This window comes from Macaca nemestrina, chromosome 19, assembly GCF_043159975.1.
Source record: "Macaca nemestrina isolate mMacNem1 chromosome 19, mMacNem.hap1, whole genome shotgun sequence".
Lineage (NCBI taxonomy): Eukaryota > Metazoa > Chordata > Mammalia > Primates > Cercopithecidae > Macaca > Macaca nemestrina.
Window position 1 is genome coordinate 16172018 of NC_092143.1, and position 27731 is coordinate 16199748.

Genomic DNA, 27731 nt, shown 5'->3' on the forward strand with positions numbered 1-27731 from the left:
CCAGCAATGTAAGTTTATTCAAGAATCCACTATTGCCAATAAAATGAACTTGGTCCTGAATTGGACAACTGGGTTCATCTTTTCATCAAGACATGGTCTTTACTCAACTTCAGGCTGTCAACAAGTACATAGCACCTCACCTTGAATATGACAGGGAGAGTCATTTCTCCTGCCAACAAGAAAAGAATCAATTTCAAATCTGGCATTAGAAATTCAAGTAATATTTACATCTCCCTCTGCATATGCAAATATCACCATCCTAAGACCAATTCACTTTCCACACTGCTTACATAGGTTTGTTCTTAAATATATAGTGCTTTACAGGATAGCACATCTCTTTTAAGGCCAGCAATATGCATATCTATTTGCTCCTTAGCAATACTGAGATCATATCAATTCCTGGCTTTCTGTACAGTGTAGATTAACAGCTCAGCACGTTTGATCTTCTATAAAGTATTTTCTGCCCATCTCTGCAACCCCATTTTTGTAACCACTGTTTTCTTTCTATTTCTGCTTCTTCACTTTAGTGAACAATTTATTTGCATTTGTCATGATACACCTTCCCCAGGAGGCAAGCCACACCTGGCGGAGGCCCCCACATCCATCTCTCAAGTTGGTTTTATTCCTTCCCCCACCCTCCCTTATAGAGCTAGGGATTCTTCTGAAAATTAGTTTTTCCTGAAATTTTTTTTTACCAATGGCTTTCACATTTCCCTCTCCGGTAAATCTTCTCCATCCTCTTTGTCCATTCTATTTAAATTCCCTCCATGCCTCTCTCTTCCTCATCCCTTTCCTTAAGTCCTAACTTGCACAGAAGACTGCCACACTCAGACCCGAATAACATTTGTTTTCAGTTATAGAATCAAAAATTAACATTTTTCCTATTACAAAAATAGTATACATTCATTATAACAAATAGAAAATATAGAAAAAGACAAAGCATGAATTCAAACACTTTTCTATTGTCTCAGGGTGACGCCCATAATACAGAACCACACACCATCTTTCGTATAAATACAGCATCACCTATACTCCGATATAGCAGTATATCATGTGCTCACTGAATATCCATAATCCTACATTTTTCAACCTCCTTGCCGATATGTGAGACCATATGATTATTCATATGATGTATGTCACCTCTAGGCTAAAGCATAAGACGCAGGTCATGACTCTCCAGTTTTTTTATTCATTTGCAGATGGTGCAGCTTCCATCAGCCTGAGTTTCTGAGTAACTATGTGAAGCAAAGGTGCTCCACTCCATCCCTTCCACCACTGCCCTACATTGCATAGATGAGACTGGAGTTCAGTAAAATGTTTTGTTGGGGCATAAACTTTGGAGACTTGTCAGAATAGAGATGTTGTCTTGGATGAAATTAGGGATAGTAAGTATAAAGAGTGAAAAGAAGAGGACCAAGGACCCTGGGGGATATAAACATTAGAAGTCAGGAAAAGGCTACAGGAACCAGAAAAGACGAATTAGACACAGTGATGGTGGAGTAGGAAGAAAATCAAGAAAGCACAGTATCCTGAAATCCAAATGAGGAACATGTATCAGGAAAGAAGGAATGAACACTGGTGTGAAATGTGGCTGATGCATCAGGAAAGATGAAAGACAAGAAGAGTCCATTAGAGTCAGCAATGTGGAAGTCATTCATTCCCTTGTCAAGAGCAGTTTCTTGTGGGTTGGTGGTTCAAAAGCCTGACTGGAGAGCAGTCAAAAGAGAAAAAGTGGCAAGGCTTTAAGAGAAAAAAAGAAATACAAAATGGGCTCTTTTTGTTAAGTTTTACTACAAAGAGAAGAAATACCTTTTTTCTTTCAAGATGGAAGAAACAGTAACATGATTTCAAGCTGGTATGAATCACCCATTAAAGAGTAAATATGTGATAGAGAGAGAGAGAAGAAAATTGTGAGAATGACATCTGTGAGTGGGCAAGAGAAGATGGGGACTACTGATAAGCAAGGAATTCACTGTAGATGTGACTAGATTGGGAATCTGGAGTAATTGGCAGTAAGACAGTGGATATGGGAACCCGTAGGAGCTTATGGGTTCAACAAGTTAGAGGAAAGAAGGAACATGTAAAATAGTGACACGGATAATACTAAAATAATCTAAATCAAACTTCTAGAGATGAAAACTATAATGTCTGAGATGAAAAACACACTGGGATTAAAGGCAGAAGAGAGGCTGCAGAAAAAAAAACGATGACTGAATTTGAAGGCATACCAATGGAAATGGTCTAAGATAAAACACAGAGAAAACTAACTGGGAAAAAAAAGAACCGCATGAGTAAGCTGTGGCACAACTTTAACAGGCTTAATAAAAATGTATTTGAAATCCTTAAACAGGGTGGAGGGAGGGATGGGAGAAAAAACTATTTGAAAATGTAATTGCTAAAATATTTCCAAATTTGCTGAAAACTATAAATTCACATATCTTTGAAGGTCAAGAAACTCCAAGCACAAAAACATGAAGCAAAGTGCACCAAGGCACAGTGTAATCAAAATACTGAAACAAGCCAGGTCCGGGCCGACACCTCTAATCCCAGCACTTTGGGAGGCCGAGACTTGAAGGATTGCTTGAGTCCAAGAGTTCCAGACCAACCTCGGCAACCTGGTGAAACCCCATCTCTAAAGTAAAACAAAATAAAGCTGAAACATAAGGATAAAATCTTATAAGCAACCATTTAAAGAAACAAGTCTTTGGTACAGAAGAACTGATACAAGAATGAGAGTAATTTTATCAGCAACAACGTAAATCCAGTAAAAACATCTCTCAAAAATAAAGGCAAATTAAACTTTTTTAAAAATTTACAGAAGCTGAAAGGATTCATCACTACCTTACATGCATTCTAAGAAAAGTTAAGAGGTCATTTCAAAGGGCAATGAAACTCAGTGGAATCTGGATCTACACAAAGAAATGAGGAACATTGACTACAAGAGCAGATAAAGATTTCCTTTAAAAGATAATTGATTACTAAAAGCATAAATAATAATGCGTGTTTTATAATATGGTTTATAATCTGTAGAAATAAAACATATGGCACCAATAACATGAAATCCATGAGCGAAGAGATGAACATACACTGCTGGAAGGGTCTTTTACTATACATTACATGGTACAATACCTCTTGAAGGCGTGCTTTATAAATACAAGATGCATACCATAAACTTTCTTTTAAACTCTAAAAAATGCAACAAAAATATGATTATTAAGCCAATAAAGATAACTTGGAATTATGTTATATATTGAAGTCATTCAAAAGAAAGCCAAAAAAAGAATAAAAATGGGTGAAAAAAAGCAAATAAAAGATCGTAGACTTACAACATGTAAAAGTCATATTAAATATTAATGATGTGTAAACCTCAATCAAAAGCAGAGATTGTCAGATTAGATCAACAAGCAAGACCCACTTACATAATACCTAAAAACTCAATTTAAATATAAAGGCCCAAAATGGTCTTTATCTTCATATAGGTATTTATGTTTATATAGGCACTTAACACATTTTTCCTCTAAGGACTCCTTTAGACTTCTTCACACATTTTGATATGTTTCATTTTAAGTTTAAAATACTTTCTAATTTCCCTTTGGATTTCCTCTTCTAGCCCAAAAAGTTTACAAGTCAAACAACAGATATATATATACATATATATATATATATGAAGCTATCGTTAATCAGAAAAGGCTACATTTATTAAGATCATAAAAGTCAATTGCATAGCAAAAGTTCATACCAGAGCTAAAGCTGGTCTTTTCAAATGGATAAAGGAGTCAAATCATCAAGAACATGTAAAAGTCATTAACTTTATATACCTAATAACAGAGCTTCAAAATACATGAAGCAAAAAACTGATAGAACTGCAAGAATGAATAGAAAAATTAACAATTATAATGAAAGATTTCAGCACCTCTCTTTCAAACGTTACTAGAACAAGTGAATAGACAATCAGTAAGAATATAGAAAACTTAACACCGTGACCTAATTGACACTAACAGACCATTCTACTAAGCAACAATAGAATATACATTCTTTTAAAGAGCTTACAGAATATTTACCAAGATAAACCATATCCATATTCTGGGCATTAAAATAACTTTTTTTTTTTTTTTTTTTTTGAGACAGTCTCACTCTTGTTGCTCAGGCTGGAGTGCAATGGTGCGATCTCGGCTCACCACAACTTCCAGCTCCCGGGTTAAAGCAATTCTCCTGCCTCAGCCTCCTGAGTAGCTGGGATTACAGGCATGCACCACCATACCTGGCTAATTTTGTATTTTTAGTAGGGATGGGGTTTCTCCATGTTGGTCAGGCTCCTCTCCAACTCCCAACCTCAGCTGATCTGCCCACCTCAGCCTCCCAAAGTGCTGAAATTACAGGCATGACCCACCATGCCCAGCCCATAACTTCTAATAAATTTAAAAGGATTCAACTCATACAAAGTATGTTCTTTGACACTAATGGAATTAAATTAGAAATGTAATTGGATATGCATAATATAAAAAATATCTGGTAAATTCCCAGATATTTTGAAACAAAATAACACACAAAATAACCTATGGGTCAAAGAGAAAAGCTGAAAAGAAACTAGAAAGTGCTTTGAGCCTAATAAAAATAAAAACATAGCTTATCAAAATGTGTAGAATAACACTAAAGCAGGACTTAGAGGGAAATTCATTAGGTTCTTATATTAGAATAAAAGAAAAAGATCTCAACTCAAAGACCACCTTGAGAAACCAGAAGAAGAATAAATAAAACCCAAAGCATACAACTGGATTTAGCCCAGGAATGCAATGCTGATTTAACATCCAAAAATCAATCAATGTAACTCATATTTAACAAAATTTTAAAAGAAAATCTCATGATCATCTGTATAGATGTAGAAAAGAATTTAACAGAAATCCAACATCTGTTCTTTACAAAACTCTCAGTAAACTAGGAATAGAAGGAACTTTCTCAACTTGATAAAGAACATTTACAAGTTTGTCAGCTAACATCACACTTAATAGCAGAAGACTGAATGCTTTCCTCCTAAGATCAGTAACAAGGCAAGGATGCCCAGGTGGCCCTTCCATCCAACATTTTACAGAGCTAGGGAGAGATGCTGAGGATTAAGTAAAGCACCTCTGTCTCATTTCAGAGCAATGTCTTTCTCACAAAGCAAAAGCAGAGTGTGTGGTTTGATGTAAAAAGTAGACATTCTTTTTTCAACCCAGTTCCTTGTAAGAACAGAAAATTCCTTTCAGAATTTAGCACTTGGTTTGTATCCATCTTAGCTTTAGGTTGAGTTTTGCATCCTTTTCTGTGTCCTCGCAGACCTTTTACTGAAAAGCTGGGGTTGGCTGCCTCTGGGGCAGCTGAACAGACAACATTTTGACTCCCAGTTCACTCATCACTAATTCTAAATCATTTGTTCAAATTTCTGTTTCATCCCAAAAAGATTGTAACGATGTCAAGACAGGAACTATGTGTTATTTATTTGTCTATTGGTGTCATTAGCACCCAGCACACTGCCTGGCACATAGTAGGTACTTAAGTTTTATGGGATTTTTCATGTGTTTTTGTTTTGTTTTGTTTTGTGAGACAGAGTCTCTGTCGCCCAGGCTGGAGTGCAGTGGCGTGATCTCGGCGCTCCGCCTCCCGGGTTCACACCATTCTCCTGCCTCAGCCTCCCGAGTAGCTGGGACTACAGGCGCCGCCACCACGCCCGGCTAATTTTTTATATTTTTAGTAGAGACGGGGTTTCACCGTGTTAGCCAGGATGGTCTTGATCTCCTGACCTCGTGATCCGCCCACCTCGGCCTCCCAAAGTGCTGGGATTACAGGCGTGAGCCACCGCGCCCGGCCTATGTGTGAGTGTGTTTTTTTTAAAGGAAGTAGATTATTTTGTCCATGTCAGGCAGCAATATAGTAAGGGATATAAACCAGTTGAAACACTAGAGCCAATTGAAGCTAAAAAGTCCAACCAAAAAAACAAAATTAAAAGCATGACTTCTGTAAAGTTTGACAGAAAGCACAAAACTTACCAACTTCTCACGGCTTGAAATAAAACCAAGAGCCTGCTTGTGATATTTGGCCAGTACCAAATGTGACCCTTTGGTAGGAGAAAACTAAGAGCCCCCAAGAGCCATTTGGAGCATATTTCTGTGGCCTTACTAGATTGGTGACAGATTGACCACACAGCCAGTAACTCAGCCACAGATTGGCCATTTGAGTGACCGTTTAGCCAATAATCAAAATGCATGGGGGAAGGATCCCCGTGACATTCTCTGTTGCATGAGAAGTGAGGCTACAGCGAATTAGAAGAGACAATACCCAGGCTGCCTGACTCTGAGTACTAGCCTGGGGCAGACAAGAGAAAAATGAGTTTATTCCTTAATGTAGCTAAGTCTTACCTTTACGGTCATAAACCAAAGAGGAAGAGAAAATAAATAGCACATAATTTTGCATTTTTATAATAAGTTTGAAACTAAACACTAGGAAACCTTGTCAGCCCCTGCTAAGCTGATTCCAATTAAGGCTTCTGGCAGTGTTCCAGCTGCTTTACTCCTCAAATAGCACAGAGCATAACAAGGTTTATGAAGCATTCAAAAGTCAAATACCCTATTAACATAAACATGTAGCGAAATCAACTCTTCTACCAATTTTAAGCTTGCTTTCTTCCATTTAGGGTGGGCTGATAGAAGATATCTATTTCCTTGGTGAAGGCTTGCGTATGTTTGCTATAACGCAAAGAAAGCTTTCCCTTTTGAACAGTAACTCCACGCACCTACTCACAGGGAGCTTTTATTATAAAAAATTCCTTCCAATACTAATTTCCATACCAAGGGCTTGGGTTTTTATTTTCTGTAACAGTGTTGAATGTAAAAAAACAAGAAAAATAAAAGTCAGTGGTCCAGCCTCACACGTTTCTTGTTTTGATTCATGTCCCCCTCCTGATCTGCTTGGAAATGGTTTTGTTAACTTTGGATTGCCATGGCCAAGATTTAATGTAAGAAAGGGTCATTTTCTTGGCCGTGGAAGTCAAATAAACAAACAAACAAAAAAAAAAAAAAACAAGCAAAATATTGAAGCAGTAAATTGTTATAGAGGTTGAATTTAAGAAATAAGGAAGAAGGTTATTTTGTCAAAAGCCAGCACCCTCATTGGCAACCCCCTTAAAACATGGTAAGTTAAAAGGAACTAGGTCTCCCTCGGACAGCGTACCAGATATATCTTCCTCTTACCGTCAATACAATTCAATAATTTAGAAGAGGAACTAACTGGGTAAACTGTTTTTGGGTTTTTTGTTGTTGCTTTTTTTACAGTGATCTATAGGGTAATTATTTCCTATAGAATGTGAAAATGGCTTTGCTAATGAAAATAAAAGATACAGGTATGTCTTTATAAAATGAACAGAAATGAATACATGTATCTGAGCGTGTAATATGTATTATGATTATAAACATCAAATTATGATTAAATATTAATCCCTTTAAGAAAAATAAAATGAAAGCACAATTCTAGATTTTTAATTCACTGCCGTAACATCTACATTGACATATATTTCCCTGAAAAATAAACAAATACACAGGAGTAGCTTATATACTTTTACTTTGTCATTCTTATTGAAATATAAATAAAACAAAGGAATTTAAAGGTCTTTTTTCTCCTCCCAGTGTTTCCATACTGAAATTTCCTATACATTAGTTTTTTAGACCTAAGTATATACATCCTAATAAATTCTACATTCGATAGTCTCATGAGTAATTTATTAAGTGTTTTTAACTCCTATTCTATACTGGGTCTTTGCTAGGAAATATGGATTCTATAGGACCTCAAAAACATTGTTTGGGGAAAGAGGCATCCACCAATCCACAAATGCAACAATGAAGTTACATACAAGGCACAGTAAAAGCACAAGCAATCCTAGAGGAGAGGAGTGCCACGGAGCAGCAAAGCTTCTTGTTAGAGAGACAGACTGTGGTTCTACAGCTAGGTCCAATCCTCCATTCTTTATTTACTAGTGTGGCCCTGGCTAAATGTCTTTACTCCTAGGTACCTGAGTTCCCTCATTGATAAGATGAGGATCATTCATACATCATTGGGTATCATGCGAGTTCAAATAGTGCTTGTGAAACCCTTAGAACGCTCCCTGGCACTTGGTAAACACTAGTGGTTGTTATTGCGCTAGTGGTAATGGAACACTTCACAGAGATGGTTGTGTTTATGAGTCTTAAAGTAGCAGGAGTCACTGTGTCAACAAAAGGAGTATCATGGAATGAAAACAAAAAGCAATACTCATCCAAAGGGCAAAAAAATAATAAGACATAGTTGCAAAATGTAGAATCATCTGGATTTGTGTAATGTCGTGGGAAATTGCTAAGCCTTGATTACCACCCAGATAAGGAAACAATGTCCAGATTGATCCCCATCTCTAAAAATATCATGAGAAAAGCTCTGGCATTGTTTTCATTAATAAAATTTAGTCTTTGATAGGGTGGACTATTTCCAGGCCAAAGCCACATGCATTTTGTAGCTATTTTTTTTAATCATTTGTAAAAATTCCATTATCTAAACTGTTTAGAGGAATCCGTATAAAGCGATACTCCCTTAGTACATTGACTTTTCATATTTTTATGCAATTAGGATAAAAGTGTCCAAAGAATTATATAATGGACACTCATTTACCCACCTCCCAGTATAAGAAATAAATTGCATTCTACATTGAAGTCCTCTCTGTTCTTTTTGCCATTCCCAGCCTCCTTCTAGCCTCTTCGGCTTACGCAGGAAAAGATTAACTGGACAGACCTGAATTCAAACCCAGCACACTCTCAATAAAGACTTGTCTTCAGGTCTGGCCCTTAGTAAGCTCCTTGGAAGGTGAGGTCTGAGCCTTTGGCACATTGTTCCTTGTAAGGGTGTTTTTTTTTTTTTTTATTCCTGAGGCCTTGAGCCAGGTGTACTTGTAAGATCAGATAGTTTATGCTAACAATATGACTTATAGTAAGAACTTGTTTTTCACCTGGAGAGCTGGAATCTGAGTAGCTGAGGTCATTAATGCAGGAGCTTATGCACTTATAAGGCTTAAGTGGACTTCCTGGTTGACAGCACTTCACATGTGTTGTCATACGTTACAGACGGGAAAATTAAGCACATCTATGTGACTCCACTGGGAGAGGATGCCTGGGGGCTTGTGCCTGGTTTCTCCTGGACATCTCCTCATGGGCCTTTTCTCTTTGCTCATTTTTATCTGTGTCGTTTCTGTGTAATAAACCATAAGTATAAAAACTGAGTTCTGATTTCTAGCAAATCGTCAAGTTTGAGGATGGTCTCAGGGTCCTCTCACATAAGCAGTAACCAATCTCCTGATTTGAAGTTTGTCATGCATTTGTAATAAATATATTGGTGTTCATATAAAATATAGTACAATAGGCATATTTTAAATATGCATGTAAATGTTTTTCTTTACATACTCGATTTGCTTTTATCACTTGGAGTTATTCTGTGGGATTTACCTTCAATAATGCATATACCTCTAGTTCATTCATTTGAACTTCTGCATAGTATTCCTAGGCTTGATGTTCCATTATTTAATTATTCATTCTTCTATCGATAGGCATTTAGGTTGTTTCCCACATTTTGCTTTTATGATGAAATAAAAATTTATAGGTCTACATACGGATGTAAGCAAAAGTATCTCTAGCATTACATTTGGCCAGATTTCTTCCTAAATGGGCTGTTCGTACGATTTATCTTTATACCAGCAATGTATGAGAGTTCACATATACCATATTTTAAGCAATATCTCTATGGTCAACTGGCTTTACCAAACTAATAGTTATGAAATGCCATCTCACTGTAGTTTTAATTTTCATTTGCCAAATAACGAGTGAAGTTGAGCATGTTTTACGTATTTGTTGGCATTTTTGTAAGTTTATTTCCTGTAAATCAGATTTTTTCTCCTTTTTTATATAAAGGTTTTTGTTATTGGTGCTGCTTTTGTAAGTTGAAGAAATCTTCATATATTCTCTATTTTAAAGCTAGCTGGTTATAAGCAATATGTATTAGTTAACTCAGGTTGCTATAACAAAATATCATAGATTGTAGGGCTTAAACAACAGGCATTTATTCCTCACAGTTCTGAAGTCTAAAACCAAGGTACCAGCAGATTTGGTTCTTGGTGAGGACCCACTTCCTGACTTGCAGAGGACCACCTTTTCCCTGTATCCTCACATGACAGAGAGGAAAAGTTCTAGAGCCTCCTTTTCTTATAAAGGCACTAATCCCATCATGGGGCCCCAAACCTCATCAAAACCGTTACTCCTCAAAGACCCCACCTCCAAATACCATTATATTTGGAGTTAGGGCTTCAACATATGAATTTTGTAGGAGGGAACAAAACTATTTAGTCCATAACACGGTGGACATGCTTGTCCTTTCTTTTTTTTCATTTTATCAATTGATATACACAAGTTTGTTTATTTGTTTTAATTTGAAGGCTGCTCATTTTTTTTAGTCTTCCAGTTTAGGATGTGTCTTTTTATGTGTTGTTAAAGAAATCTTCTCCAACTCAGAGTTAGTTCACTAATATACTTTTCTTTATTCCCTCTAATTTAGAATGCTGATTTTTTTCATTTTGCAAGTTCTAGTATTATGAGAGTTACTTTTATTGTGTGGGGTAAAGTAAGGAAAAATTCATTTTTTTTCTATATGCATAACAGGTTGTCCCAATACAGTTTATTAAAGAGTCCATCTTTTCCCACACTTTATAATTTCACTTTTTCTTACAATAGTTTCATTTTATTTGTGTGTGTGTCCATTTGTTTGTGGGAAGTGGGTGTGCTGCGACCTGATATAAAATACATTTCTTACTGTGGGCCTGTGGGGCCTATTAAAAAAATAGTTGAGAGCCATCACACCACATTATATGGCGAAAACACAGACTTGCAAAAAATATGTAGTGATATTTATTATTTCTGTAATGGACTCATTTGAAAGACATTACCATATAAAATACATTTTTATTAATTTTTACTTTAGTGAAACTGTTCTAAGAATAAACTGCATTTTATATGTATGCAGTGAAAGATGAAAGCAGTCATAAAAAACTATCAGAATCTTATTCTTAATAGTTTTACAGGAGTAAATAACTATCTTCTGTTTATCATTGCAGTGCCAGTGCACAGCACAATTCCTGGGGCATGCTGGGCATTCAATAAACATGTTTACTGAATGAATAAAACATAACAGAGTACATAATTCATTTTAAAGTCAACTATTTACATTACATTTTACCCTTGAATACACTTTCTCTACCTGTCAATTCACCAGTCCAAGAGAAGAACCAGCTTGGTCAACATTAAATTTGGAGCTCCCACATCATACATTCTCATAGAACTAAACTAAGACATAAAGAGAAATGTTGAGAGGGGCGGAGCAAGATGGCCAAATAGGAACAGCTCCAGTCTCCAACTCCCAGCGTGAGCGACACAGAAGACCGGTGATTTCTGCATTTTCAACTGAGACTCCACCTCTGGGGACAGGGCACAGCTAAACAACAACAAAAGCAGCAGAAACCTCTGCAGACGCAAACGACTCTGACAGCTTTGAAGAGAGCAGTGGATCTCCCAACACGGAGGTTGAGATCTGAGAAGGGATAGACTGCCTGCTCAAGTGGGTCCCTGACCCCTGAGTAGCCTAACTGGGAGACATCCCCCACTAGAGGCAGTCTGACACCCCACACCTCACAGGGTGGAGTACACCCCTGAGAGGAAGCTTCCAAAGCAAGAATCAGACAGGTACACTCGCTGTTCAGCGATATTCTATCTTCTGCAGCCTCTGCTGCTGACACCCAGGCAAACAGGGTCTGGAGTGGACCTCAAGCAATCTCCAACAGACCTACAGCTGAGGGTCCTGACTGTTAGAAGGAAAACTATCAAACAGGAAGGACACCTACACCAAAACCCCATCAGTACGTCACCATCATCAAAGACCAGAGGCAGATAAAACCACAAAGATGGGGAAAAAGCAGGGCAGAAAAGCTGGAAATTCAAAAAATAAAAGCGTATCTCCCCCTGCAAAGGAGCGCAGCTCATCGCCAGCAACGGATCAAAGCTGGACGGAGAATGACTTTGACAAGATGAGAGAAGAAGGCTTCAGTCCATCAAACTTCTCAGAGCTAAAGGAGGAATTACATACCCAGCGCAAAGAAACTAAAAATCTCGAAAAAAAAGTGGAAGAATTGATGGCTAGAGTAATTAATGCAGAGAAGGTCATAAACGAAAGAGATGAAAACCATGACACGAGAAATACGTGACAAATGCACAAGCTTCAGTAACCAACTCGATCAACTGGAAGAAAGAGTATCAGCGATTGAGGATCAAATGAACGAAATGAAGCGAGAAGAGAAACCAAAAGAAAAAAGAAGAAAAAGAAATGAACAAAGCCTGCAAGAAGTATGGGATTATGTAAAAAGAACAAATCTACGTCTGATTGGGGTGCCTGAAAGTGAGGGGGAAAATGGAACCAAGTTGGAAAACACTCTTCAGGATATCATCCAGGAGAACTTCCCCAACCTAGTAGGGCAGGCCAACATTCAGATCCAGGAAATACAGAGAACACCACAAAGATACTCCTCGAGAAGAGCAACTCCAAGACACATAATTGCCAGATTCAAAGTTGAAATGAAGGAAAAAATCTTAAGGGCAGCCAGAGAGAAAGGTCGGGTTACCCACAAAGGGAAGCCCATCAGACTAACAGCAGATCTCTCGGCAGAAACTCTCCAAGCCAGAAGAGAGTGGGGGCCGATATTCAACATTCTTAAAGAATTTTAAACCTAGAATTTCATATCCAGCCAAACTAAGTTTCATAAGTGAAGGAGAAATAAAATCCTTTACAGATAAGCAAATGCTTAGAGATTTTGTCACCACCAGGCCTGCCTTACAAGAGACCCTGAAGGAAGCACTAAACATGGAAAGGAACAACCCGTACCAGCCATTGCAAAAACATGCCAAAATGTAAAGACCATCGAGGCTAGGAAGAAACTGCATCAACTAATGAGCAAAATAACCAGTTAATATCATAATGGCAGGATCAAGTTCACACATAACAATATTAACCTTAAATGTAAATGGACTAAATGCTCCAATTAAAAGACACAGACTGGCAAACTGGATAAAGAGTCAAGACCCATCAGTCTGCTGTATTCAGGAGACCCATCTCACATGCAGAGACATACATAGGCTCAAAATAAAGGGATGGAGGAAGATCTACCAAGCAAATGGAGAACAAAAAAAAGCAGGGGTTGCAATACTAGTCTCTGATAAAACAGACTTTAAACCATCAAAGATCAAAAGAGACAAAGAAGGCCATTACATAATGGTAAAGGGATCAATTCAACAGGAAGAGCTAACTATCCTAAATACATATGCACCCAATACAGGAGCACCCAGATTCATAAAGCAAGTCCTTAGAGACTTACAAAGAGACTTAGACTCCCATACAATAATAAGGGGAGACTTCAACACCCCACTGTCAACATTAGACAGATCAACGAGACAGAAAGTTAACAAGGATATCCAGGAATTGAACTCATCTCTGCAGCAAGCAGACCTAATAGACATCTATAGAACTCTCCACCCCAAATCAACAGAATATACATTCTTCTCAGCACCACATCGCACTTATTCCAAAATCGACCACATAATTGGAAGTAAAGCACTCCTCAGCAAATGTACAAGAACAGAAATTATAACAAACTGTCTCTCAGACCACAATGCAATCAAACTAGAACTCAGGACTAAGAAACTCAATCAAAACCGCTCAACTACATGGAAACTGAACAACCTGCTCCTGAATGACTACTGGGTACATAACGAAATGAAGGCAGAAATAAAGATGTTCTTTGAAACCAATGAGAACAAAGATACAACATACCAGAATCTCTGGGACACATTTAAAGCAGTGTATAGAGGGAAATTTATAGCACTAAATGCCCACAAGAGAAAGCAGGAAAGATCGAAAATTGACACTGTAACATCACAATTAAAAGAACTAGAGAAGCAAGAGCAAACACATTCGAAAGCTAGCAGAAGGCAAGAAATAACTAAGATCAGAGCAGAACTGAAGGAGATAGAGACACAAAAAACCCTCCAAGAAATCAATGAATCCAGGAGCTGGTTTTTTGAAAAGATCAACCAAATTTATAGACCGCTAGCAAGACTAATAAAGAAGAGAGAAGAATCAAATAGACGCATTAAAAAATGATAAAGGGGATATCACCACCGACCCCACAGAAATACAAACTACCATCAGAGAATACTATAAACACCTCTATGCAAATAAACTAGAAAATCTAGAAGAAATGGATAATTTCCTGGACACTTACACTCTTCCAAGACTAAACCAGGAAGAAGTTGAATCCCTGAATAGACCAATAGCAGGCTCTGAAATTGAGGCAATAATTAATAGCCTACCAACCAAAAAAAGTCCAGGACCAGATGGATTCACAGCTGAATTCTACCAGAGGTACAAAGAGGAGCTGGTACCATTCCTTCTGAAACTATTCCAATCAATAGAAAAAGAGGGAATCCTCCCTAACTCATTTTATGAGGCCAACATCATCCTGATACCAAAGCCTGGCAGAGACACAACAAAAAAAGAGAATTTTAGACCAATATCCCTGATGAACATCGATGCAAAAATCCTCAATAAAATACTGGCAAACCGGATTCAGCAGCACATCAAAAAGCTTATCCACCATGATCAAGTGGGCTTCATCCCTGGGATGCAAGGCTGGTTCAACATACGCAAATCAATAAACATAATCCAGCATATAAACAGAACCAAAGACAAGAACCACATGATTATCTCAATAGATGCAGAAAAGGCTTTTGACAAAATTCAACAGCCCTTCATGCTAAAAACGCTCAATAAATGCGGTATTGAAGGAACGTACCTCAAAATAATAAGAGCTATTTATGACAAACCCACAGCCAATATCATACTGAATGGGCAAAAACTGGAAAAATTCCCTTTGAAAACTGGCACAAGACAGGGATGCCCTCCCTCACCACTCCTATTCAACATAGTGTTGGAAGTTCTGGCTAGGGCAATCAGGCAAGAGAAAGAAATCAAGGGTATTCAGTTAGGAAAAGAAGAAGTCAAATTGTCCCTGTTTGCAGATGACATGATTGTATATTTAGAAAACCCCATTGTCTCAGCCCAAAATCTCCTTAAGCTGGTAAGAAACTTCAGCAAAGTCTCAGGATACAAAATTAATGTGCAAAAATCACAAGCATTCTTATACACCAGTAACAGACAAACAGAGAGCCAAATCAGGAATGAACTTCCATTCACAATTGCTTCAAAGAGTAAAATACCTAGGAATCCAACTTACAAGGGATGTAAAGGACCTCTTCAAGGAGAACTACAAACCACTGCTCAGTGAAATCAAAGAGGACACAAACAAATGGAAGAACATACCATGCTCATGGATAGGAAGAATCAATATCGTGAAAATGGCCATACTGCCCAAGGTTATTTATAGATTCAATGCCATCCCCATCAAGCTACCAATGAGTTTCTTCACAGAATTGGAAAAAACTGCTTTAAAGTTCAGATGGAACCAAAAAAGAGCCCGCATCTCCAAGACAATCCTAAGTCAAAAGAACAAAGCTGGAGGCATCATGCCAACTGACTTCAAACTATACTACAAGGCTACAGTAACCAAAACAGCATGGTACTGGTACCAAAACAGAGATATAGACCAATGGAACAGAACAGAGGCCTCAGAAATAATACCACACATCTACAGCCATCTGATCTTTGACAAACCTGAGAGAAACAAGAAATGGGGAAAGGATTCCCTATTTAATAAATGGTGCTGGGACAATTGGCTAGCCATAAGTAGAAAGCTGAAACTGGATCCTTTCCTTACTTCTTATACAAAAATTAATTCAAGATGGATTAGAGACTTAAATGTTAGACCTAATACCATAAAAACCCTAGAAGAAAACCTAGGTAGTACCATTCAGGACATAGGCATGGGCAAAGACTTCATGTCTAAAACACCAAAAGCAATGGCAACAAAAGCCAAAATTGACAAATGGGATCTCATTAAACTAAAGAGCTTCTGCACAGCAAAAGAAACTACCATCAGAGTGAACAGGCAACCTACAGAATGGGAGAAAATTTTTGCAATCTACTCATCTGACAAAGGGCTAATATCCAGAACCTACAAAGAACTCAAACAAATTTACAAGAAAAAAACAAACAACCCCATCAAAAAGTGGGCAAAGGATATGAACAGACATTTCTCAAAAGAAGACATTCATACAGCCAACAGACACATGAAAAAATGCTCATCGTCACTGGCCATCAGAGAAATGCAAATCAAAACCACAATGAGATACCATCTCACACCAGTTAGAATGGCGATCATTAAAAAGTCAGGAAACAACAGGTGCTGGAGAGGATGTGGAGAAATAGGAACACTTTTACACTGTTGGTGGGACTGTAAACTAGTTCAACCATTATGGAAAACAGTATGGCGATTCCTCAAGGATCTAGAACTAGATGTACCATATGACCCAGCCATCCCATTACTGGGTATATACCCAAAGGATTATAAATCATGCTGCTATAAAGACACATGCACACACGTATGTTCATTGCGGCACTATTCACAATAGCAAAGACTTGGAATCAACCCAAATGTCCATCAGTGACAGACTGGATTAAGAAAATGTGGCACATATACACCATGGAATACTATGCAGCCATAAAAAAGGATGAGTTTGTGTCCTTGTAGGGACATGGATGCAGCTGGAAACCATCATTCTTAGCAAACTATCACAAGAACAGAAAACCAAACACCGCATGTTCTCACTCATAGGTGGGAACTGAACAATGAGATCACTTGGACTCGGGAAGGGGAACATAACACACTGGGGCCTATCATGGCAAGGGGAAGGGGGGAGGGATTGCATTGGGAGTTATACCTGATGTAAATGACTAGTTGATGGGTGCTGACGAGTTGATGGGTGCAGCACACCAACATGGCACAAATAAACATATGTAAAAACCTGCACATTATGCACATGTACCCTAGAACTTAAAGTATAATAATAAATAAATAAATAAGTTAAAAAAAAAAAGAGAAATGTTTCACTCCTCTCGTGACCATGTTCTCTTTTTGGACTGGCTTTTCCCCCTTCCATTCCATATCTCTAAGTCCAGTTTATCCTTTGAGTCATGACTCACTCAAGCTTCTTCTCACCACATCCTTCCTTGACCACTTGTTAAATGTTTGTACCAGTGGTCTAGAAGTATAAAAGCATACACCTCATTATCACTACATACTGTTTCACAGGTAAGTCTTACTTCAAATCAGTTCCTAACTCCTTGTTGACAATGACTATGACCAAGACTTTAATCCTCCTAAAGAATCTAAAGGGTCTAAAACAATACTGTGCATGTCAGAGGCATTCATTACATGCCTGTGAATTGAACACAGTAAGTGATCGAATTCAAGTCTGATTTTGGTCAACTCACCAGACAGAGGGCCGCAGAGGCATTGCATCCTTTCATGACAGAATTAGGGCATGATTCCATTTCTATATGAAATTTTAGCTGTGTGTTGTTACTAAAATTATTTTCTGGCCCCACTGAGAGTTGGAAGAAAAGTTGAAATTTAAAGGATTCCTTCTATTCATCTAAGAAATTTCATTTTTAGTTATGAGGCAATGTAAGGCATATTACCATTTTATTTGAACATTTATTTAGACCAGACTGCAAATTTTCTGTTAATTGAGTGTTGAATTGGCCAATACGCCATTGTAGATGTGCTCCACAGCTTCTGCACATGGAATTTATCACAGACTTTTCATCCACATCTGCTCCTTTACTTTGCTTAATATACTATAGTATTTCCCTTAGATAAAGGGGAAGAAAAAGTATCAAGTGACAAGTGAAGAAAAATTAACTTAAAAATATTCACAGTTAAATTGTATCTATACTCAGGTTATCTAATAAAATATTAAATAAACTACATTTATCTTTTTTTGTTGTCCTGTTATATACTTTCCATGTTTCTCATTACACAAATACACATTTAGAAAGCTGAAAATATACAGATAAGCAATACAAAGTTACCTAAAATCCTATCATCCAGAGATAACAACTATTGACATTCTGCTATACACACTCCTAAACATTTTCCTGTAAAACATTAATTTTTAAACAGATTATATTCATATTTGAGGACAATATTTTTCAGTTAACAATTTACTATTTCAAAATTAACACTGTAAATTCCTTTCTATGACAGTAAATACACATGTATATTTCATGTGAAATAGTTGCAGCATCTTTTACTGTATAAACCCATGTAACATATTTAGCAAATCATATTCTAAGAAACTTAGTTCCCAATTTTCAATATGTTAAAGATTTTGACAATATTTTTGTACAAACATTTTTATAAGTATATAATGCTTCCTGATGATAAATTCTAAAAAGAGGTCTTACTAAGCCAATAATATATTTTTTTCCCTATAATTTTGGCATAATTTGCCAATTTGCCCTTCAAAAAACTTATACCCATTTATACTGTTTCACTCTTCCTAAAAAGTACTAGTTATCATCCTTCACTTTTCCTGTTTAGAATCCGTCAGATGAAAAATAGCATTTCCATTTACTATTTTTTTATTATTTTCAACTACTGTTGAGGTTAAATATCTTTTTTATGTGGTTTTGGGCCAATTTTATTTTTCTACTAGAATAATCTTTTATTGATTTTTCAGACTATTACCTTTGTTCCTGAGACTGGCATATCAATTGAAGTTTTTAATCCAATAAATAAAGTATCATTTTAACAGTTATTTATTTCTTGAGTTTAGTACCACCCCAAAAAACGTTTGCCGAAAGGTCCAATTAGACACTCTTGACTGAATTCCCTTCTTTCCTCACCTCACTTTCTGTTGTATTCTTTAAGGGCACATAATGAGAATCATGTAACTCGTGTTATTCTCAAGATTAATAGACTCAAGGTGCAAGAAATGCAACATTCCGAGCATGAAGAATTATTAACTAGCAACAACGTTTTGAGAAATGTTCTTGCATTTCGAATGTTTCATTGCTTCAATGAATAGTGAACACAGGAAGTCACTTGGAGACAGATGTTGCGCTTGCACATATTACAAATGCAAACAGCCCAAAGTGAACAGAGGAGAATAAAAAGAAAACCATAAAATTCTCTGATGAAGAGAAAAAAAAATGATTGCCCTGAATTTGAAAAATAATCTCTGACTAAAAGGTGTCCTCTCAATCTAAGGCTGTTGTGCAGTAAACGTGTCTTACATGATGAAATGAGGACTTAAAAAAGCAAAATAATTGTGTCCATTTCCGATGGCAGTCAGTACTAGAGTCTGACTACTATTAGAAGACTAATTTAATACGCACTATGTTGTTCCAACAGAACTGGTAAATCTCACTTAATACTATAATGCCCACTAAATTATATATTAAATATCGATTAAGAAGTAGATATGTGCATTTTTCTGGGTAGGGGTCTGTTTTTAATTCCATTCTTAAAATGGACAATGAACTCCCAAAGTGGGATATAACCCAAACATGCTATTTCCTGCCATCCTCCTAATATTTGCAACGACTCCACTTTCTCTCTGGAAAGACCTTTCTCTTCTTTCTTCCTGTTACAGAATAATATTCTTCCCCAAATTTCAAGTCAAGGATTACCTTGTTGATAAATCATTTTTAACTCAACAATCAGAGTTGGCCCTTTTCTGCCTCTGTTAAAATAGCAATAAAGTTACAGTATGGCTGATCATTTTGCTTGTTGAACTTACTACCGAAGTGAGGTCAGAGCCATATTTTATTCACTGTCTCTTCCATACCCCCATAACTTACTGTTTTGGGCCAAAGTGCTGGTACTGAGAGTAAATACTATCTTTATGCACAGATGACTAAAAGATGAAACAGGTGATTTTGCGTATGACTGAAGCTTCACTTCACAGTGCCTTTTACTTTTTGAGAATCTGTACCCTCACTCAAAATGCATTGCCTAAGCTGCACTCTGGGTTTTAAGTTTGCTAGCATATTTTCTACCCAGACTCCATGTTGTCTCAGTGTTGGGACCTCTGTGACATTTCCATGTAAGGTTCTTTACATTTTTCTTTATCATTGTCTTATGCCTCCTTGGGCTGATTGTGTGATCAGTTGAGTCTACACTAGTGCACACCAGTGACCCTAAGTTGCTATGAGAGAAGACCTCGCATTTGAGGTACAAGCATTATCTCATTTGAAAATACATATTCTGATTTTTTTCCCCTCAAACTGTCATTTATCCCAAGTTGGCCTTTCCCTGGAAAATTGAATGTTGCCTTTCAAGAATATATAGATCAAATGAATTATTGTCACGCCTATGATCAGAAAGAAGCTGTGGGTGTTCTATTGGCTTTTTTTTTTTTTTTTTTTTTTTTTTGAGACGGAGTCTCGCTCTGTCGCCCAGCCCAGGCTGGAGTGCAGTGGCGCGATCTCGGCTCACTGCAAGCTCCGCCTCCCGGGTTCACGCCATTCTCCTGCCTCAGCCTCCCGAGTAGCTGGGACTACAGGCGCCCACAACCGCGCCCGGCTAATTTTTTGTATTTTTAGTAGAGACGGGGTTTCACCGTGGTCTCGATCTCCTGACCTTGTGATCCGCCCGCCTCAGCCTCCCAAAGTGCTGGGATTACAGGCGTGAGCCACCGCGCCCGGCCCTATTGGCTTATTATTAAATTGGGAATACAATGTAAACAAGGCAAAGTCCCCGCTTCAGGGATTTAAATCTAAACCTTGCAAATTATCTCAAGTATCTATTTTCTAAAATCCTGTGTCAGTGGCTGGATGATACTGTCGTGCCTCAACTATTTTTTAGTTTCACTTGTGATGTGTAAGGAAAATGCAAGAGTAAAGGATAAACTTGACATTTCATTGTATTATTCTTTATAGTAGAGAAATATTTCAGGGCGCCTTTTATTTTCAGTGTTTAATGATGAGATTATTGGGTAGCAAGCAGGGCAAAAGAGTCAGGGCTAAACATGTTATAAGCCTTTTCTACTTATCATCTTAATGATCTCAGGAAAGTTCTCCAAAGTTTCTAATTCTCAGTTTCCTTGTCTATACAACAGGGTTATTTCATCACCTCAAGGTATTTTTTATGAGGATAAAATGTGAACATGTTACATAATTTAAAAGAATAGAAGAGTGTTTGCAGTTGCCAATTACGACTAATATAATCAACTGTCTGTCTACAAATACTCACTAGGCTTTTCCTCTTTAGGGTGATGTCGTCTACCTGAACCCTAAATATCTGAAAAGTCTAGGAATACAGAGTTCATGAGGTAAGACATTAGACAGCGGGTGCTTCCCTAGTGTTCTGACAAGCCCAGCCAATAACTAATCACTTGCTGGGTACAGGGGCTCGGTCTGTGGCAGATTAACCTTTGACTTCACACCTCTGTGCTACTTCTGAAATCAAATTTGCCACACTAAATGGAATCATCACAATGGCGATAGCCTTTTTTTATTTCCCAGGCTGTTTAATTTATTCTGCATAACTAGCCACTTTATCCCTCAGGGGAAATTCATGAAAGAGCTCAAACCTCTGATCTTCCCTGTGAAAGGGGACAGAGCTGATAAGTCACAGCTGGGGCTCCCAACAGGGCTACATGCACGGACCTAGAGAAAACCTGATTTAAGGATTAACAGAACACAGCATCTACACTCCACGTTCCTGAATTCTAATGAAAATAATACATCATGCATTCCTTTAAAATTTTATTTTGGTGTGAAATCTTGGTCTTTGTCTTATTATTATTTATTTTTCATCCCTGTACTGCCCTGGGTCACATCATGCTTTAAGAAAATAAAAAGGCTTCGTTAGTCAGACAGTATCCGTAACAGATGTCAGTTCAAACTGAGCACCCTAAAGAGAAGCAAACTACACCCTTGGCAGCCAGAAATGAATACATCCTGAATCCAACAAGACAAACATGTCCAAAGGGCTATTCTAATAGATTTGACTTCACATTGTAAAGTGCTTGAGTGGATGTGGCAATAAAGGGTAGATGTATATTTCAACACCCTAGGAGTTCATTTCTGTCAATCAATGGCTGGAATTTACTTTGAGGATATTACCTAAAGGTGTTTTTGAATCACTGGACATTTGGAAGCCTGGTTTGAAGCATGCATTTAAATGGAAGAGGAATGTTTTAAAAGCTTTCTAACCATTTGAAGCTGTTATTCTGAAAATAACATTTCAGAGTAATATAGCAATGCTATTCGATTTTCAGAGGGGGAGGTTAAACTTAGCGAGGTTGAGTGAATTGTTTCATAAATGTGTATAGGCAGGGAAGTAACAGAACACAAGTCAGAATTCTCTAACCCTAGCTGTTTTGTGTTCTGCAAATATGTGATACTTAAGAGTGAAGGAATGGCACTTTCGAGTTTAGAAAGGTTTCAAAAAAAATCTGAAAGAAAAGAATGAAAACACTAAGGAAACTTGTTTTTTTTGTTTAGGATGTAGGCATGGAGTTGAGAGGAGAAAGGAAAATTGAAACTATTTTCTTTTTCTTTGAAATTTTACCTTCTCAAAAAAAAGTGGGGTACGGATGAAAAGGAAGCTATCAGCCAGGTTTTAGTCACAAGTAGGAACAACAGAAATGTGAGGCTTACAACAAAATACAGTGGGGGGAAAAAAAATCCTGAATTGAGACACTGGGATCACATTCCAGCACTTACTTTATGACTGCAGGAGGCCAAAATCTCCGAAATCCATGGTTCCTCCTGTGTAGAATAGGGAGTTTTATTAGACTTTTACTCTTAATTTGATAATTTTATTTTTACAGTTCTAATTTACATAATTTCCACAGAAACCTTATGATATTCTACTTCAGTAATGTCCATGAAGTAGTATTATTTATAAACTATAAAATACTATGCACGTGTTAATGCTATTATTATTTTTGGAAACGTACCTATTACATTCAGACCAGGGAGTTCTATTATCAGGCTTAGGTGTGCACAGGAAACGTGATGATGGTATTCTGGAACATCTACTACATGCTTAACATATACTACCTCTCATCTTCCCTACAAACTTCAAGTTAGGCATTATGGTATTAATTTCCTGTTGCTGCTACAACAAATTATTGTCAGCCGCCAAACGTACCTGAGTCACACGACGCCAAAATGTGTTAGCGGTGGAAAATCCACGTCAGGTCGGCAGCAGCCTCAATTCTTGCCTCCTCAGAAGAAGGCATTCGGTTGAGGGGTATCAGGCAGGAAAGACTGAGGCAAGTTTTAGGGCAGGAATGAAAGTACGCTCGGAAGAGAGCCAAGCAGCAGACGCGAAAGACAAATGCACAGTTTGACCTTTTGACCTGGGGTTTTATACATCGGCGGCTTCCGGGGTCTTGCGTCACTTCTCCCAGCACCTGAGATCTTATCCAGCAGCGGCTGAATCACCTGTTTCAGGTGTTTTCTATCTATTTCAGGTGTTTTCTATCTATTAGGAGCTGGTCTTTCCCTGGTACCAGCTGTGACTACTTATTACTTTAGCGAGACAGTTAACAACCTCCTGACCATCACCTGGTGGTCGCAGGACACTTCTGGTGTGTGGGGGTGGGGGGTGGGGGGGGGTGTTGCCCTTTCCTGCCTGCTCATAAAAGACTAGCTACCTACTGTAACATTATCACAAACTTAGTGGTGTACAACATAAATGTGTTATATCTATAGAGGTCAGGAGTCCCAATTCACTGTATCAACAGGGCTACGTTCGTTTCTGGAGGCTCTGGGGGAGAATCTGTTTCCTTGCCTTACCTGGCTTCTAGAGGCTGCCTGCACTCCTGGGCTCATGGCCTCTTCCTTGTATCCCTGAGACCTCTGCTCCTGTCATCACATGTCCTCCTCTCACTCTCACTCTTCTGTCCTTCCTTTTCTTTATAAAAACCCTGTGATTACAGTAGGCTCACTAGCAAAACCAGGATGATCCCCTTATCTCAAGATCTTCAATTTAACTACATCGGGAAAGTCTCTTTTTCCATGTAAGGTAACATATTCTTAGGTGCTGGGGATTAGAATGGGGACATCTTGGGGGTTGGGCATTATTCTATCTCATACAGCATTATTTATTCCATTTTGAGATAAGGAAACAAAGTGAAAGTAGTGAAATAATTTGACTATGAATAGTTCGTAAAGGAACATCACTTCATGAAATTTGGTGTTAAATCTCAATGCAGAGGCAAACAGTGCTTACGGTACAAACCTGCTCCTCTGTCAACCATCTGCCTGCCTCAGCATTGTGTCTTTAGCTATGAAGTGAGTTAGGGAAGGAACAACTGTGAATAAATCCAAATCTAAGCTCACTTCTGGAAAAATAACTTTCAAGACTTCGTACTTCACCCGGTGAGCAAATAGCCATTTCTGGACAAAATATCCAAAAAGGAAAAGCTTCTATGCCCAAATTAAAATAGCTCAAGTAGCAAAGGACATTCACTTTTTATTCTGTGCAGGCCCAAAAGCATGCAAGACAGGGTGCATGTCTGGCCTCACTGAAGTGATGTGAAAATCTGTATCCCTATCTTCTCCACGTTTATGTCCATGCCTATAAACATTGAGATGTGGCATCCACGGTTCAAGCATAACGCTTTTGTTTCCCAAAAGGTCTGCTGGACTTGGTTTTCACTTGTTCACTTCAACCTGTGAGGTGGAAGCAGCAGTGATTACAGGAACACGCTAAGCCAGACCATGGAGAAATATAACTACATGTAATATGGAGAGAGAAATAGAACAGTTATAATTTATTCCACGGTCTGAGTATGCCAGGAACTGTATTAGGTACTTTATGTGCATAGACTCATCAAATGTTAGATCAAAGGAACTCCTTCCTTTGAAGTAGGAAGGAATATTATAAGTATGTTACAAATGAAGAACCTGGGGCTCAGGCCAAGGTCACACTGCCAGTTGGGCTGAGAATGGGACCTCACAGGCAGGCGGTCTGCCCCCAGAGCCCACCTGCTGGCTATGCCAAGTGGCCCTCACCTCGTATGAAAGAGCATAATGGTGGGAGAGGGGCTGGGAGTCTCTAGTGGCCAGGGTCCCATACCTTTGTGTAATGTTGTATGAGGGTGAGAGGTACTGAGAATAGGCTCTGTGGGGTAAGGAGAGCTTGACCTACAGGGTCAGCAGGGATGAAAGGCTTGGAGCTGTTAAACCTGTTCCTGTGTCTGGTTGCTCCAGATACAGCCACCAAGGCACTGTGGAAGAGGGACTGAACTAAGGGCAGCTACTGTTAGGGTCTGAGCTACTAGGACAGCATAACCCTGAGCCCCACCCAACAGACACAGAGCCATGTTAAGCCAAGGGAGCAGAACCCCCTCCTAGCCCACCAAGACAAAATGAGGATACGGCCAGTACCTGAGCCAATCCAAACTTGCTGAACCAAGCAGACTCAAGAAATCAACCCCTGTTCTCCTCAAATACGTATCTGAAAGAGACAAACTTATTAATTGTATTTATGATGGCATTTGTGAGTAAATAAATAAAATGCACTAATATTTCATTAGAACTATTAAGATCAGCTAGAAGAGTATATGTTATGCCAGTTACAATGAGGTTACTGGAAGATTTTTAACTTGCAACTTGGAAATGATATTTGCCTTCAAATAATTGAGACCTACACAAGGAAACAAACTCAGGTGCTGGTGAGGGTGGGGTACAAAACGTAGAAGTAAGCTGGAAGGACTGAGTGGGTTAGATATGGAATAAGTGGTGGGAAGTCAAATGCAAAATCAATTCAATTTGTCAATATTGATTCTCTATTCTAGCCTGGATTGGTTGTTCCTTGTCACACACACACACACACACACACACACACACAGAGCATAAGATTACTCAGAAGTCACACATGCACACACACAGCATAAGATTACTCAGAAGCTGCTATTGGTGTGAAAATGTTATTAAGTTAGTAAACCCCATTATTTGCCAGATTTCATATTTTAGAGCCTCTATAACAGAACATCGTATCAAAAAAACAGAATTTTTTGATACACTTAATATTAAAAATATTAAAAATCAAACACACTTAATATTTGATTTTTCTATGCTTTTGTGCTCTAGTCATGAATAACAAAGAATAATGATACTGTAATATTAAGAAGAGATTTATTCACTTAAAACTCAGACATTTCCCCAGAGTGAGTTCATTGAATCTGTTGGCTATCTACTGTAAAATACTAGACACTCCAGTACCTCCAGAAGGAAAAAACAATGAGAGATTGAACTTTCCCCACGAGGAGCTTGAAATATTGTTGGATATTCAAAATACATAAAAGAGAGAAAAAAGATCTTAAGAATGTTTACGGAGCAGTTTTCATTTTAGTATAAAATATTATAATGCAAATTACATTTTAATATTGTCTAATTTAAATCTTAAGAGAGAAATAGGTTAGGTACACACTGCCCATTTCATAACTGAGATGATTAAATTCTGAGTGAGAAATTGGTAAAGCTCAGACTGAAACTCAGATCCTTTGCATCTAAATCCTGTGGTCGTTCTATAACACCCCATGGCATCCTTATTTACATTTTTTATTGAGAATCAGGGAACAGACCACCATTGAACAGATATAATTTAACCTGAGTTTTGCAAAAAGAAAATGAAGAAGGCATTCAGTGTTAGCAAATGGTATGTATAAAACTGTAAAGTGGAACAAAACTGAGAACAAAAGTATCCTGGGCTCATCTTAAAGTTTAACAACAAGCCCTGGGAGAATTGAGCTCATCTGCCATAAATTAAGGAACTTCCAGAACGCAAAACAAAACTCTTTAAAAGAAGAAACAAAATCCAGACTAGGCTCCAGTGTGCAGCAGACAATCAAGAATTACAAATGAGCAAAGCAGCTAAACAATATGATACACAGGAGATGAGTTGAGTGGGAAACTCTCAGCAGAGTCAACAAAAACAAACCAGACAGGGTAGAGGTGTTGGCATTAGCAGACAAGGACTTTAATAGAGAGTTCAATAAGATGATTTTTAGAGACTTCCAGGTCTAATACTCTAGGAGAATGTACACAGTCCTTCTTTAATTTGGGAAGAGTAGTTGCTTCATTGTGATTCAGCAAATTACCAAGCACTTCACAATGTTCAAGGCACTGTGAATAACAAAATAAACAAGAATAAAATGACCCTCTACCTTTGTGTAACCTGGAATCTGGTGGCCGGATAGGAATTAAACATGTAATGTTCGCTCAGTACTGTGAGTGCTAGGTTGGAGTGAGTATAGCACTAAGGCAGAAGGAATCTGACTCGCTTGAAGGTAAAAGCAAATTGGAAGTGGAGAAGTAACTAAAACTTTTCTAGAAAGCTACTGACAAGTTTCTATACCCCATGCTTTAATGCTTAGTGCGGGCTTTGAGTTTGTGCTCCAAAATTCCTCGGAGAGGCTGGGTGCAGTGGCTCATGCCTGTAATCCCAGTACTTTGGGAGGCTGAGGCAGGTGGATCACCTGAGGTCAAGAGTTCGAGACCAGTCTGGCCAACATGATGAAACCCTGTCTCTACTAAAAACACAAAAAATTAGCCAGACATAGTGGTGTGAGCCTCCCAACTACTCGGGAGGCTGAGGCAGGAGAATTGCTTGAAGCCAGGAGGCATGGTTGCAGTAAGCTGAGATCCTGCCTCTGCCCTCC

The 27731-nt window shown here is 38.1% G+C and overlaps 1 long non-coding RNA gene across 3 annotated transcripts in view; it reads right to left on the minus strand.

Moving 5' to 3' along the window:
- Positions 1-23384, minus strand: part of LOC105476976 (uncharacterized) — a 543799-nt gene extending 520415 nt beyond the window's left edge. For all 3 annotated transcript variants that reach the window (XR_011617210.1, XR_984373.2, XR_011617211.1), the window contains exons 1-2: positions 23210-23384; positions 22780-22824 (exon numbers count right to left, since the gene is read on the minus strand). This is a non-coding gene — a long non-coding RNA (uncharacterized lncRNA). The remainder of the gene's footprint in view (positions 1-22779; positions 22825-23209) is intronic.
- Positions 23385-27731: the final 4347 nt, after the last annotated feature.